General features: G+C 38.2%; 1 long non-coding RNA gene across 8 annotated transcripts; it reads left to right on the top strand.

Moving 5' to 3' along the window:
• Positions 1–3,090: 3,090 nt before the first annotated feature.
• Positions 3,091–15,106, top strand: LOC127439366 (uncharacterized). Of its 8 annotated transcripts, none has more exons than XR_007896928.1 (4): positions 3,092–5,291; positions 7,546–7,820; positions 8,034–11,058; positions 11,407–12,483. It is a non-coding gene; the product is annotated as an uncharacterized LOC127439366 (long non-coding RNA). The 8 variants fall into 8 exon arrangements; XR_007896931.1 differs by having other exon boundaries at positions 3,092–4,297; positions 5,023–5,291; positions 7,546–11,058; XR_007896930.1 differs by having other exon boundaries at positions 3,095–5,291; positions 7,546–7,730; positions 8,707–11,058; positions 11,407–12,479.
• The last annotated feature ends 56 nt before the right edge of the window (positions 15,107–15,162 follow it).

The following is a 15,162-nucleotide window of genomic DNA, read 5'->3' on the forward strand; positions in this document are numbered from 1 at the left end:
GGGGAGGGGCTTGAAGTTTAGACGGAAGTGCAGTGATTGGTTGAAATGTTTTGCAGACTTTAACCAATAGGCGACAGACGAGCTCGTTTAAATACTGTGAACAGTACGTGTCGATGTATTATTTCTTATGATGACGTTACAGTTGTGACCTCAAAACTGAGCGGAAGAGTTAAAACACAAGTCCATCATCTTTCACATGAACACAGACAGATGCATTTGTTCTGTAACACACAGTAATAACTGCAGTATTCACTCTCATCATCACTATAACACAAAACATTATATATATATGAACAGAATAAAGAATACATGAACACTGAGACAGTGAATCTACAGTATAGACCTGTGCACCCACATCACAATCATTTGTTTTATCTTCAGCAGAATATATTTTCTAACACACACACACACACACAGAAATAACAGAAGATAATATAGAATATAATAAAATACTCACAGAGTATAAGAGGCAGCACGCTGGACTCCATACTGTCACATTAATGAACTGTTTTAACAGTGCTGTGTGTCTAAACCAAACACTTCCTGTGTTCAAACGTCATTTCACACTTCAGAGACAGAAATAATAAGCGGGGGAGAAAGACAAGGGTCTACAGACCAATGCATGCAGAACAAAAAATAAGATATTTAACTTCTCCTTTAGTGCATTCAAGCTGTTGAAGCTGTGATGAGAAACAGAGCAGAAGTCAAACCACAACTATGAGCTCATTTCTTTTATTAAACGCAAGTAATATGAGTGTTAAAGGGAGTTAAAGAAGATGCTGAAAGTCTGACCCGTCAAGACAACAGTGTGAAACTGCTGTACCAGATCTGTTAACACAACATGTTCTGTGTTCCTGGAAACAAACACAAACAGAAAAGCTGTGAAAACAGAGTGAAAATGTTTAAAGACACATGTGAAGAGAAGATAGTGATAATGATAAAACAACAACATGGCAAAAATATACAATACATCTCCATATACATACAATACTCTTCATATTTTATACCACATATAGGTATTGCATTTACAATTTTAATTTAAATCACTTTAAATTAGAGGGCATCTGCATCTGTATCTGACTTCATTGCATCTGTTGTAAATAAGTTAATTGCATTGTCAAATTTGTTTTAATGTCTACCTAGATACATAATAACACTATAGAGAACTGTAACTGTACATCAACATTTCAAGTTGCTATTTCACTCGCAATTCAAATTTTCAGAGCTTTGTATTTTAGACATTTTAATGAACATAGCAACAGATCCAATGAAAATATGTGCAGCAATGAAATGCTCAAGACACTTTCTGAAGGTTGAGTGATAGACTCTACATTTTTACATGCCTTTCAATAATAAAAAAAGGGCCAAATTCAATTGTGAGAAAAGATCAATAAGAGTGAGAAAAGACTAAGTGACAAATGTGTACTTTCCATTTAGTTGAAATGTGTGACGTGTAAATGATGGACAGAATGGCCCAGGAGCAGGGGAAACAGTTCCAAAATATTTATTCACAATAATATGTAGAAAGTCAGTCATGTGCCACCACGCCGAGGGTAATGAGTAGTGTGTTTGTTAGTGGAGCGTGTGCGTCCTGGAAGTCAGGCAAGGCTTGGAAGAATCCTCCATTGAAGTTAGGTAATGCAAGTGGACAATGCAAGTAAATGCAGGCATAGACCGGAATTCCTCCATGGATTGCCAGGTTGAAACTCAGCAAACACTGGAAGGCAAACCACAACCCGAACAATGTGAGCAACCAACAGAGTGACAAGGCAGGACCAGCTAAACAAACAGGCCGAGGTTAGTACTCGATTTAGTAGAATCATCACGAGAAGAAACAGAGAAACACGAGGGCATAAGTAGGGAGTGAAATCAGGCAGGAACAGGTGCTGCTCAGCAAGCTAATCAGTTGCATGATCGGTGCCGCCATGAGAACAATGAACGTTCCCATGGAAATTCCGTTCATGCCAGTCGAGTGCGCCTGTGAAACACGAGGGAGAGAAAATGACAAAACAAACAGAACAAACTTGTGGGCTTATAGAACCCTGATGTTTGTGCTCTGCAAAGGAAACTACGCAGAGTGCGTTGGTGCCGGTGCTCCTGTTTATCTGGCTGCTGTACTCGAGTATCTCACCGCTGTGATTCTGGAGTTGGCAAGAAATGCTGCTCGGGACAACAAGAAGACTCGTATCATTCCCCGTCACCTGCAGCTGGCTGTGTGGAACGACGAGGAGTTGAACAATCTCTTGGGTGGAGTGACCATCACTCAGGGTGGTGTGCTGCCCAACATCCAGGCTGTGCTGCTGCCCAGTAAGACCGAGAAACACACCAAGAAATAAATGGACTAAAGTCTGATTCATATAAACCCAAAGACTCTTTTAAAGGTCACACACTTGAACTATAAGTCATTTCTTCTACTGAAATATAAAATCTATTTTTTCATAAGCGGATGTTTAAAATATAAAAACGCAATGAGGAAAAACTGCATAGTTATGTGAACTCATGAGAAATCAATTGGTTCATTTTAATTTGTACCTCTATAAAATAGGACAGTATTGTCTGTAAAATACATGTTTAGGCAAACAGTTATAACATATATATTGTGTATGCTGAAACATAAATTACACATAATACTCCTTTAATAGTTGTTCCTCTAATTACGTTCAGTATACAATATAGATTAACATACAAATTCAGTGGTTTTAGGATTTACAGTTTTTAAAGTATATCAACGCAAAATTGTGATTAAAGTGAATGTTTCTTTAGGTGATTGAGACACTAATGGGATTGCTTTAATTTTTATTTTATTTTTTTATCTAAGTGAACAACCACAAAAAATGAAATAAAATAGTTTATTCACCATTATAATACTTCTTTGGATTATTATTAGCCTATTAATAACAACCGATCACATTAACTATTATACATGTAGTTGTTATTACTAATCATAAGACTATTAATTATTCAAAACAAATAAATTAAACTACATGAGTGTGACATATATTAAATGAATGTGCAGCATTTGTGACATGCGCACAGAGATGAACTGAACAAAAGATCTGAGCGGGAAACTGCCGCCGCTTGTTTGAAAAGACGATCCGTACAGTCATTGGTCAACTGTGATGCGTAGACGTCCATATCAGCCAATCACAAGCCTCTTCACCCTCCCCACACTGAGCGCGTGCTCGAACTAGCCTTTAAAAAGCAGCGGTGTAACGCGCATCTGCATTTCTTGTGAAGAACAGTAAAGAGATTGTTTAAGTCACGGTAAGAATCAAACAGACCGCTCGTAAATCCGTCGGTGGAAAAGCCCCGAAGAAGCAGCTCACTACTAAATCCGCCCGTCAGAGCGCTCCAGCCACCGGTGGAGTCAAGAAACTTCATCGTTACAGACCCGGTACCGTGGCTCTGAGAGAGATCTGCCGTTATCAGAAGTTTACTGAGCTGCTTCAGTCCCACTGACAGATCATTTCCGGTCTGGTTTTATTATAGGTGATATCAGAGGTTATTTTAACTCTTGTATGTTTAGTGGATACATCAAGTTAACTGAAAATTAAATAACAAAAGTTTTTTTATTTTTTTTATGTGCATTTTTTCGTGTCCATTGGTAACAACAATAATAAAGAGCGGAAGAGGAAGTTAGAGGAATAAAGGAACTGAATCATGTTGGTGATGGTAGTTGTCAATCACGAGGCGATGGGCGGGACTAACATTTAGAAGCTCCTGATTGGCTGTTCTGAATTTCAAAGAAAGCTTCAGGGGTTTACCCATAAAGACAAACAATCACAGAGAGCCTTTTGTCCCTTTTGAAATTAGCATAAACGAGCTTATAAATACACGTGAATTTTCGTTAAATGTTTGTTTACTCGATTGTGAAAACATTCCGGAACCAGTGAAGTCCGCACCGAAGAAAGGATCCGAGAAGACCGTCAGTAAAACCGCCGGTAAAGGAGGAAAGAAGCGCAAGAGGTCCCGGAAGGAGAGTTCCGTTATCTACGTGCAGACCTGCTAACCTGTACGCATTTCAACATCAAAGTTCGCTGGTAAGATTTGTCACTCTAAACTACGCAAAAAGCTGGTGACGCCTTTGTGTTCAATTGTGCTCGTGCAGTACTCTAGTCTTACAGCAGGAGGCGCTAGCGTCTAGTCTGCCGAAAAACAAAAGAAGAAGAAGAGTTCGACCAATCAGAGCGCTGGGTTCATTCCCCCAAATATCGAGCGGGGATGATTGACAAATACGTAATGTTAATCTTTTAAAGAGACTGCAAATCGACAGCAACACGAAATAGGTTTTATAACGGTAAGTTACATGTTTGATGTGTCGCAGACTGTTTAACGTGACTTTTCTTAATACTGTATTCATAATTATTATTGTATCCAAACTCGTCACTGTAATGAGAGGAGCAGATCATGACAGGATGGGGGAAAAAAAGCGGGTGCACATGCCGTATAAATAACGTTATCTAGAAAGTTTTTATATTTTACTTTTTTACGTTACAACATAAGTTTCTGTAAATACTTGAAAATGAAAAAAATGTTACAATATACAAAATAAAATATTTCCATTTTTATTAAATAATTGAATGCAATTAATTATGGTAATCAGATTGTATAAGCACATACATTTATGCAGGTGTACTGAAACGTTTGACTTTCACTGTATAATATAGCCCAGTGCAAGTGATGTTTTAGAATCAAGTCAAATTAATTTATACAATTTTGCTTGATCACTTAAACAGTCAAAACTAGAATCATATAGAAAGTCGCATGTGTGTGTGTTGCAGACTGTTGACGCCATGTGGAAGGAAAAAACATTAAAAAATTGTTACCGTTACAGATTCAGCCCCTAGAATTAACAAATTCTTCCTACAAGCACATGATTTGAGACCAATTCGGGCAGAAACCCTTTTCACTACATTCATTGTGGAAGACAACTTGCCGTTAGCTGCTGCAGATCATGCCGTGATGCTAAAGCTTGTGAACTAAACGTTACAACTATTCTGGTACTCAAAATATTTTCCCAAGGTTGGCAGGTCTGTACGTGTATAAAGTCCTGAAGCAGGTTCATCCTGACACCGGTGTCTCCTCCAAGGCGATGGGAATCATGAACTCTTTCGTCAACGACATCTTCGAGCGCATCGGCGGTGAAGCGTCTCGTCTCGCTCACTACAACAAGTGCTCCACCATCACATCGAGAGAGATCCAGACCGCCGTGCGTCTGCTGCTGCCCGGTGAACTGGACAAACACACCGTGTCTGAGGCACAAAGACCGTCACCAAATACACCAGCTCCAAGTACAATAACATCTGTTTTCTCAATTAACACAAAGACTCTTTTAAGAGTCACACACATTATCTTTAAACGAGCTTGTATCCAAACTTGATTCTCTGTTAATGACTTTTGCATTTATAAATGTGGAGAAGAAATGAGTGTCAGTGGAGCTCCGGATCAGTTCACTGTTTCTCCACTCAATGATCATATACAGTATTTATCATTTCAGTGTTCAGTGTATCCACCTGCTTTACAGACTGAACTGTTATTGAACTCCACTGACACTCTCATTCTCAATGACACTAATTAAAACATCCGATGTCTCACACTCAAACTCTATTTTAATATGAAACCCATGAAGAAAAAACAAATACTATGCAGTGGTTTCTTTGTGTATTAAAAAAAACATAGATGTTTCAGCACACAAGAATCTACTGAACCATATTTCTATATTGCTTCGAGTCACTGCTGCAGATGATGATAACAACACAAGAGACTTTATGTCAGTATCCAGCTGTATCTCCACTCAGTGTGTGTTTCTCTCTGTATGTCACATGTGAGAGTGACTGTCTCTCCTCTGAACACATGATGATCTGGATTTACAGTCACTTCAGGTTTTGGTCTCTCTGTATAAAACACAAGTTAATACAATAATTAGACTGTAATCAGTTAATCTGAAGATTTGAATCCATTCAAATAAATGTAATAATTACAACAACACACATATCCACCTTTTTCCTGAACGCAGAAGTGTTCCACGATTTTTCTGTTTTTAATTTCCATCTCCAGTGTTTTCGTCTCTAAAAAATGCTGGGTTATTTTTTTTCTAGCCAACCGCTAGGTTGAGACTGTTGGGTAAGAAAGCTGGGTTGATTTGACCCAATTTGGGTTGTCAACCATTCCTCAGTAACCCAACAGTGCTGGGTTGGGAGCGCGGACGTGATAGAGAGCATGCACGTCACGTTAAACAAGTTCCAACGGTTCTCTTGATTGTTCATATAGTATCACTCCGCCCGTCTGTGTTTTCAGGGCTCATGACAGGAATATTTGTGTAAAATTAAAAATAGTGAATTAAAGCGGAATGGAGAGAGAAGTGTGAAATTGTCAGCAGCGAGGAGCGTGTTCTTTTAAAGATGGCGGGTTTTGGTTGGAGTCATTTCTATCACAACAAGACCGCAGATGCGGTGACCTGTGTGCAGGAACTATAAAAGATGAAGTGGAGCTTAAGAGGAGTGATTTTAAAATGCTTTAAACATAAAGATGCTAAAATCATGTCGATTCCCTCACATACTTCATTCAGATAATCTTTCAGTTTGTGCGCTTCTTGCTTTGGGTTTAGTTGGACTAATTTCATTGGAGGAGGAAACAAATTTTACTCCACAACTGAATGAAAACCGAGCTGCTGCTTCTATGTTCAAAGTTGGAGTCTGGATGCGAAATCGATTTTTAAAATTGCTTTTGTATCCATTAACTTCGCTTATTTCATTATAAATGATATACTATATTGGATATTTTGCTACCTAAAATGTGATAGGGTGAAGTTTCTCTTTCTAACTTGATCATTTTCTGTCAGAAAGTTACTTCCGCCATTTTTCTGGCTGATTATCGCTCTGTTTAGCTGTACATTTAACAGAAAACATGTCTAAATATAGCTAACTGTGCTATGTAGTATTTTGTCTGAAAGTTGCTTGGTAGTTTTTTGTGTTGAAATTTCCCGCTCTGCTTCTAACTAGTTTTAACTGCGTTAAGTTTTACATTTAATTGCAAATGTTATTCATTGACCCTCATTACACGATTATTATAGAGCTATGAGGCTTTTTACCTCATTTAGTACATTAGACCTGACAACATGTTATACATAGCCAGAAATGCCTAATCACAGATAAATTAAGGCTAGTTTGCTGCTTGTGATGTCAAATTATCTTTAATTGGAATATAATTAAAATGTGGCCTACTGTATTGTTCATTAGACAACAAATAAAGAAAAAAGTATTGCTGGTGCTGGCGTCTTTATTCCATGTGGAACACACATCATATACAAATTACCACACCAAATGCACTTAACTTTATACAATCCATTACTGCCACCTGCTGGACTAACTCATTACTCATTACTAATAGACTATGCATTACATCCTTTTTCCTTAAATATAAAAAATAATAATTGTTTATACAATTCACACCAGCCCAACTGCAAAACCAGCAATCAATTAATCCATTTTTACAAACAATTCTCTCTCCTTTTTTTTTTTTTTTCCCCCTCAAACTTTCGAACAGGTGGTTTTCTATCCCGATTAGATCTCCACAAGAATGGAATGTCAGTCTTTGGTACAGATGAATCAAGTTTAGGGGTTTGGAGTTGGACTTCAGGGGCAGGCATATCAGAAGATAACGTTTTAGGAGGTGGCATATCAACAGAGGGCATTTCAGAAGACTGCATTTCTAGAGATGGCATCTCAAAGGTTGGCTCATCCAAGGGAGACAGTTCCATGTTTGACTGTTCCTGACATATTTCTGCAGTCTTAATCAAACTCCGTCAATTTCTCCGTAAGGTCTGCGCATCTTCTGTTTGAACAAGATATGATCTTGGATTTACCTACTTTAGGACTGTAGCTTTCTTTCTCCATCCAATAGGCTCCTCAACTCTCACCACATCTCATTCAGAAAGAGGTTTCAGTTGCCGAGCTCCTTTATCATAGTATTCTTTCTGCTTCCCTCTAAGGTGTTGCATCTCTTACAATGGCAAACTTTTGTTCTCTTTTCAGGGATAATTTTGGCAATGTGTCACACAGTTTACGATTCATCAGTAATTCCGCAGGAGATAATCCACAACAATTGAGTGGGGAGGAATGGTAACTCAACATAGCCAAATATTCATCAGAATTGCTTGCAGCTGCTTTTTCAAGTCTTTTTACAATTTGTACCCCTTTGTCTGCTTTGCCATTTGCCTTTGGATAGAGGGGGCTAGAAGTAGTATGCTTAAAGCCATATTGTTCTGCAAACAGCCTGAATTTACGACTACTATACTGAGGACCGTTACCACTTTGCACAACATGAGGAATTCCATGCCTTGCAAAAATGCATTTCATGTGATTAATCACGTCGTTCGTTGTTGTATGACGGAGCTGTTCAATTTCAGGATAATTGGAATAATCGATAACTACTAAAAGATCCTTAACATTCAACTGGAAAAGATCAGTTACTACTTTTTGCCATGATTAAGCACATCAGCTATCAACATGTGTTCTTTAGCCAGTTTATAATGATGGCTCAAACAGACATCACACTTACTGATTAGTTCCTCAATGTGCTCATTAATTCGAAGCCAATAACAGCTTGTTTTGCTCTTCTCTTGCATTTTTCAATGCCAAGATGCCCCTCATGAAGCATATCTTGGAGTATTGACATGGGAATGACAATTCTGTTTTTTTGCAACAGCATGCCATTAACCACACTCAGTTCTGCCCTCATTGGAAAATACTGTGGACACTTGCCTTTTATCCATCCTTGCTGAAGATGAGCAATCACCCTCTACAGTTCAGCATCTTCAGCAGTTTCCTCCGCAATGAGTCTTAACATTTCATCCGAGACTGGTAAAGATGAAACCACCATACTCACATGTCCTTCCACTTCTTCTGCTATATTGCTGATCTCTGAAGCTACTGGTGCTTGAGACAGTGCATCAGCCATGATGATGTACTTCCCAGGTGTATACACTAGATTCAGGTCATATCTTTGTAATTTCATCATCATGTGTTGAATTCTAGGTGACATATCATTTAAGTTCTTTTGAATAATTGATATCAATGGTTTATGATCTGTCTCTACTGTAAAAGTAGGTAATCCATAAACATATCCATGGATTTATCACAGCCAAATACTAAACCCAAGGTCCCTTTTTCTATTTGAGAGTAATGTTTTTCAGTATCTGTCATAGATCGAGAAGCCTGAAGAAGCACAGCCCCCAATCCATCCTGAGAGGCATCTGTAGAGATCTTAGTTGGGCATGTGTGATTAAAAAAATAAAATAAAATAAATTTACAGGTGGTAATTTTCAGTGGTAAGGATCTCCTTCAACCCCTTCCATTCTTAATCAAGTACGGGAGCCCACACAAACTCTTTGTCATTTTGTAACAACTTTCTCATATGTGTGGTTTTAGCTGAAAGATTTGGCAGAAATTTTCCTAGGAAATTTACCATACCTAAGGCACGCAGAACCCCCTTTTTGTCACTAGGTGGAGGCATATCAAGGAGGACTTGTACTTTATCTGAATGTGGCTCCACTCCTTTTGCAGACAGCTTGTCACCTAAGAATGTTATCTCTGTGACTTCAACCTGACACTTTGTCTTGTTTGGCTTTAGATCATGTGCACAAATTCTCTCCATCAGTTTTAATAGTCGCTGATTATGTTGTTGAAGGGTAGACCCACACACCACAAGATCATCAATATATACGTGAACACCCTCTAGTCTAGACCTTCAATAAGGGTTTCCATGGCTCGATGAAAAATCTTGGAAGCTGAATTGATCCCAAATGGAAGTCGAAGAAAACCATGTCTTCCAAAGGGAGTATTAAATGTACAATATTTGCTACTTTCAGAATCCATTCGGATCTGCCAGAACCCATGAGATGCATCTAATTTACTAAAAAACTTGGCACCCGACATTTCACTAATGATCTCTTCACAGGTGGGTATCTGGTATTGTTCTCTTTTGATGTTATCGTTAAGGTCTTTAGGATCTAAGCACACTCTTAATTCACCATTAGACTTTTTCACAAGTTATGGAGTTTACCCAATCTGTAGGTTGTTCAATCCATTGTATGACTCCTGTGTCATGCGATCCAATTCTTGCCTCAAGTTGTCTCGCAGAGGTGCAGGCACCCACCGAGGAGCATGTATGACTGGTGTAGCATCACCTTTCAGTTGTATTTTACAAGTAAATGGCAATGTTCCTTGACCTTCAAAAACATCTGGAAATTGTTTCACAATGTCAGTAGCATTGTCACAGTCTGTAAGGCTACAGTTTCCTTGTTGACTTGATGCACTCTTTTAACCAACTGAAGGTCTTTACAAGCTCTATCTCCTAGAAGAGATTCATAGCCATTGGGAACTACAACAAACATCATATTTTGCTTCTTTCCTTTTACCTATATTTTTAGTCTACATACTCCTTGTGTTTCAATTGGTTGTCCATTGTAGGCTTTGAGGGGAACTGTGCGTTTTTGAAAGACATCTTTCTTTCAATGCTTTCACATCCTTGATGTTAATTAAGCTAACTTTTGCACCAGTTTCTAATTTAAAAAGTACTATTGTCCCATTAGCCACAAGAGGAACAATCCACTTGCAGGACTTCACTGAATCCTCACTGGATACACATTTTGCATCATCCTGATTTGTATCCTGCTTGGAAACCATCTGCACATAAAAAGAATCACTCAAGGTATCACTATCATCTGCATCATCCACTACATACACTTTATTTTCCATCTTAATCTCTTTTGAAAAGCACATTTTTGCTAAGTGATTCGGGCCATTACACTTAGAACACCTTTTACCGATGGCAGGGCACTGTCTGAATTTATGTTTGGTCCCACAACGTTTGCAAGGAAATGTGTCGTTGTCATTACCTCTAATACTTCTTGAGTTACCTCGTTTCTTGTCTCTAAATGAAATGGCATTTACTGCTGTGTTCTGAGATGACATCGCTGAAGAATTAGCCACATCAAACTGCATCACTTGCTGTGTCGCTAATTCACTGGATTGGCACAATTTGACAGCATAATCCAAGGTGAGTTCCGATTCTCATAATCTTTCTCTCAGTTTCTTATCACATATACCAAAAACAATCTGATCATGAATCATTGAATCTCTCAATTCATTAAAATTACAAGTTTTTGCCTTTATCTTGAAGTCCGTAATAAAGCAATCAAAAGCCTCTCCTTCATGCTCCATTAGTGTTCTAATACATATCGTTCATACATCTCATTCTTTGACAAACAATGAGCATTAAACTTTTCCAATACCATATCCAGTTTCTTCTTGTTTGCCTCTTCCTTGAAAATAAAGGCATTATAGACCTCCAAAGCATCTGCTCCAGCAATGGTAAGTAACAGGGCAATCTTTCTTTCATCTGCAGCATCCACTTGTCCAACAGTGGCAACATACAACTCAAACTGCTGTTTGAAAGTCCTCCAATTTGTATCAACATTTCCACACAACTTCAGCGACCCCTGTGGTTTAATTGTCCATGGTGTTCTTTTGGCCCCACTCCTGGAACCATGTATTGTTCAGTAGACAACAAATAAAGAGAAAAGGATTGCTGGTGCTGGCGTCTTTATTCCACGTGGAACACACATCATATACAAATTACCACACCTGCTTCCTCAGCAAATGCACTTAACTCTATACAATCCATTACTGCCACCTGCTGGACAAACACATTACTCATTACTAATAGACTACTCATACATTCATGTTAAACATGTATTTAAATTAATATGTGTCATTAATGTTCCTTTTATTAGGCTACTATGAACATTTTTAATACTTTATTATTATTCTAACTAATAAACTAATTCATAATACACAATAAACTGTTAAGCATTGTAGCTAATATGAGCAGTAATGTTCACATTAACACATATACACTATATTGCCAAAAGTATTCGCTCACCCATCCAAATAATTGAATTCAGGTGTTCCAATCACTTCCATGGCCGCAGGTGTATAAAATGAAGCACCTAGGCATGCTGACTGCTTCTACAAACATTTGTGAAAGAATGGGCCGCTCTCAGGAGCTCAGTGAATTCCAGCGTGGTACTGTGATAGGATGCCACCTGTGCAACAAGTCCAGTCGTGAAATTTCCTCGCTACTAAATATTCCACAGTCAACTGTCAGTGATATTATAACAAAGTGGAAGCGATTGGGAATGACAGCAACTCAGCCATGAAGTGGTAGGCCACGTAAAATGACAGAGCGGGGTCAGCGGATGCTGAGGCGCATAGTGCCAACTTTCTGTAGAGTCAATCACTACAGACCTCCAAAGTTCATGTGGCCTTCAGATTAGCTCAAGAACAGTGCGTAGGGAGCTTCATGGAATGGGTTTCCATGGCTGAGCAGCTGCATCCAAGCCATACATCACCAAGTGCAATGCAAAGCGTCGGATGCAGTGGTGTAAAGCACACCGCCACTGGACTCTAGAGCAGTGGAGACGCGTTCTCTGGAGTGACAAATCACGCTTCTCCATCTGGCAATCTGATGGACGAGTCTGGGTTTGGCGGTTGCCAGGAGAACGGTACTTGTCTGACTGCATTGTGCCAACTGTGAAGTTTGGTGGAGGGGGATTATGGTGTGTGGTTGTTTTTAGGAGCTGGGCTTGGCCCCTTAGTTCCAGTGAAAGGAACTCTGAATGCTTCAGCATACCAAGAGATTTTGGACAATTCCATGCTCCCAACTTTGTGGGAACAGCTTGGGGATGGCCCCTTCCTGTTCCAACATGACTGCGCACCAGTGCACAAAGCAAGGTCCATAAAGATATGGATGAGCGAGTTTGGTGTGGAAGAACTTGACTGGCCTGCACAGAGTCCTGACCTCAACCCGATAGAGCACCTTTGGGATGAATTAGATGAATTAGGCCTTCTCGTCCAACATCAGTGTCTAGCCTCACAAATGCGCTTCTGGAAGAATGGTCAAAAATTCCCATAAACACACTCCTAAACCTTGTGGAAAGCCTTCCCAGAAGAGTTGAAGCTGTTATAGCTGCAAAGGGTGGGCCGACCTCATATTAAACCCTATGGATTAAGAATGGGATGTCACTTAAGTTCATGTGCTTCTAAAGGCAGATGAGCGAATACTTTTGGCAATATAGTGTATATAGCCTACATAAAAATTAATGTTTTTATTTTTTATTTTTATTTGTGTACTATTATGTGCTTTTCTGTGTAGAGTGAAATTGTTTTCCTTCTTAGAAATATAAATGTAACTTATTTGATATCACGAGAAAAAGGCACCACCGACAGCAGTAAAGTGTCCCGCCCCTTACTAAAACGGAAAATATGATTGGTTAGCAAATATCCAATCCCGTCTGAAATGAACGTTCTGATTGGTGGATCAGCTTAGTCCGACTCTGTACATTTACTACTACTAATAATAATAATAATAATAATAATAATAATAATTAAAAAAAAACACAATTCACTCAACGGTACTGCGGCCTCGCGTTATTAGATTGAAAAAGTTCCGGGTCAAAAGACTACTCGTTGTTCTGGCGGCCACACGTATCATCACATATTTCAAGTGGGCATTCGCAAAATCCTAAAACAGATAGGAGGACATACGACGTATGACTGCTTATGCCCTAGACTACACGACCAGAAGCTGTTTCTCTGATTGTCTATCATTGCCTCTACAAGACACTGATCCCTCTTGTTTGAACGAGTCTTGTGATGGCACAAGCGCTTGTCTGCTTGTGTCTTTCAGCATTTATGAATGTTAAGATGAGTGGAAGAAGAAACAGTTCCCATCATGCACAAGTATTTGCTAATATAGCCTAATCCTTTTTATTTCACTTTGAAGCTTATGATTATTGTTCGTGGTAACCAAATAATAATATCCCTAATTAAAAAAATAAATGTATTATTTAGAATCGATAATTTTGTGTGAGGATCGATATTTTTGATACAACATCAGTATCGGAAGTATCGATACATCGATCCGCCCATTCCTACAGTGTATCCATTAATAACTTTCCATAAGTGTAACTATTGTATTGTATTATATAATGTGTTTCCTCAAGGTTTTTCTCTCTATTTAAACATATAGAGTTTATTTCTTGCCACAATCGCTGTTGGTTATTTTAACTGTGGACTTTTAAGGCACAATTTTCAGTAAAGCTGCATTGAATCAAAATGTATTGTGATATGTGCTATACAAATAAACCTGAGTTCACTTTCAAACAGGAGAAATCATGTATCTTTAATTTCATCATAACTCTTCCATCCATATTTTATACAAGCAAATCAGACAAAAACATGATATGAAAACTGCACACTGTATTATTCAACTATATATATAAAAGTGTGTAACACTAACTCATGTTATCAAATTCTGTTAAAATGTACATGTCTGCAGTTGTTCTAAAGAAATCATCTTTTTCTCCATTACAAAATAAATGTATTAAATGACATAAGTGAGATTTACATTTGGCTGAAGAAACAATGTCAAGAGTTTAAGATACTGAGAGCATGAATCAGCTCATCACAACATGAAGATGATGATATTTGTTTCTAAATGTTTTTATTATTTGTACATTTATCAGCTCTTTTAAATGTCCATTTCAAATATATTACGATATAAAACAAATCCACAAAATAAAACAACTTCAATATAATTTGAATTATAAAAAAAAATCAATGATAAAATAAACATGGTGAAATAATTAACAGGAATGTAAGAAAAGTCTTCTGAACATTTTTAAAGAGATTCAGATTGAAGTTTCTTCCTCTGTTACTGCATACTGACTTTGATCTTCAACAGATGAAACTATAAAATACAAAAACAATATTATAAACATGTCATTGAACTAGACGTTCATATTGTTTCCTCTGCTGTTATTGTCTTTGTGAACAAACATTTCATCTGTTGATTATATTGATCTCTTTTACCTCTCGCTCTGTAGCATTTAAAAACCAGCACGACTGTCACGATCATATATGGACAAACTGCCAGAAGAGAACTGAGAGTGTGTAAGACAATCTGATCTGATGAATGTGAAAAAGAGACACACAAACACATGATGATTGAGTATATCTGAACAAGTGCACATGAATGAATAGAAAAGAGAGAATAAACTCTCACCTGTGACTGAGATCCAGCTCTCGGGTGATTGTCCTC

This window comes from Myxocyprinus asiaticus, unplaced genomic scaffold, assembly GCF_019703515.2.
Source record: "Myxocyprinus asiaticus isolate MX2 ecotype Aquarium Trade unplaced genomic scaffold, UBuf_Myxa_2 HiC_scaffold_119, whole genome shotgun sequence".
NCBI lineage: Eukaryota > Metazoa > Chordata > Actinopteri > Cypriniformes > Catostomidae > Myxocyprinus > Myxocyprinus asiaticus.